This window comes from Myotis nattereri, assembly GCF_964212035.1.
Source record: "Myotis nattereri genome assembly, chromosome: X".
Taxonomy (NCBI): Eukaryota; Metazoa; Chordata; class Mammalia; order Chiroptera; family Vespertilionidae; genus Myotis; species Myotis nattereri.
The window spans coordinates 40,424,914-40,426,706 of NC_138078.1; positions in this window are offsets into that span (position 1 = coordinate 40,424,914).

Here is a 1,793-nt window from a genome sequence, read left to right on the forward strand (position 1 = left end):
CTCCATCAGCGGGTGCTAGCAGCAGCTGCTGCTCCAATCGCCCCTCAGGAGCAGAGGGAGGTAGAGAAGCCCTCAGGGGCAATCAGGGCTGGCAGTTGCGGCTCACACCCGCTGATGGCGCCAAGTGATCAGGATTGGTGCTGGGCGCTGGCAGTAGGTACGAGTGGGGCCAGCACTTGCAGCAGGTGCGAACTCCAGGTGGGACTGCGGCGCGCAGGAGCAAAGAATTTTCAGTAACCACCAGAGGGTCACCCTGAGACGGCGACAGATGCCCCTCCTTGGTCTGGGGCCCCTGCTCACCTGTTCCACCATCCCGCCACAGCCGATGCCCACCATATTTTGTGCTCTGCCACCTGCTGCTGACGCCCACCATGTTCCACGTGTGCCCCCTGGTGGTCAGCGCACGTCATAGCGACCGGTTGTTCAGTTGTTCTGCCTTTCGGTCTATTTGCATATTAGCCTTTTATTATATAGTATATACATATTACATACATGTATATGTAGTAAGCCCATTTTAACTTGAAAATATTAAAGTCAAAATGCACATAACACAACTAAGTTACCAAATATTATGGCTTAGCCTAGCCTACCTTAAACATTCTCAAAAAATTTAAATTTACCTTCAGTTGGACAATTATCTTGAGCTTCAGCAATTACCAATACCTGACAAACTTGTCACCTTTATGCTATCATCTTTTTTTAAAATATATTTTATTGATTTTTTACAGAGAGGAAGGGAGAGAGATAGAGAGTCAGAAACATCGATGAGAGAGAAATATTGATCAGCTGCCTCATGCACATCTCCTACTGGGGATGTGCCCGCAACCCAGGTACATGCCCTTGACCGGAATCGAACCTGGGACCTTTCAGTCCGCAGGTCGACACTCTATCCACTGAGCCAAACCGGTTTCGGCTTTATGCCATCATCTTTTCCTGCATTGCCCATACATTTTGAAAAAAATTCTAGACATTTTATTTTATACATGCAATCATATATATATGACATTTATGTTATCATATTATATTCTTCTATTCTTCACATATACATATACATATACATCATATACATATACATGTACATATACATATACATATACATATACATATACATATACATATACATAGTCATAGATTAAAAAAATAAGAATTTGGCTCACATGATTATAGAGTCTGAGAGGCCCCAAGATCTGCAGCCAGCTAGTTGGAGACAGAGTACTGCTGATAATGTAATTTCAGTCCAAGCCCAAAGGCCAGAAAACAAAGACCAGATAAATTACAATCCAAATCTTGGCAAGCTCATGACTAAAGTACAACCAATGTTACAGTTTCAGTCCAAAGGCAACCTTTTTGATTCATAAAATTAACCATCACATGTCCTTTTTATTTTTTAAAAAATATATTTTCATTTCAGACAGGAAGGAAGAGGAGAGAGAGAAACATCAATGATGAGAATCATTGACCAGCTGCCTCCTGCATGCCCCCTACTGGGGATCAATCCTGCAATCTGGACATGTGCCCTGACCAAGAATGACCTCTAGGTTCATAGGTCAACACTCAACCACTAAGCCACACCATCAGGGCTGTCCTTTTTCTTTTTGTTGTCTAAATTGTTTGATAGTTGAAGCAAAAATTATAACATTATCAGATGGCTCTCAAAATATCTAGAGGACATATTAACAATTATATTATAAATAAGAGAGGATAAAGGGACCTAAAAGGAGGTAAGGTTTCTATACTTCATTCACACTGGTAAAATGCTGACACCAGTACTTAGTAATAAGCTATGTATGTAT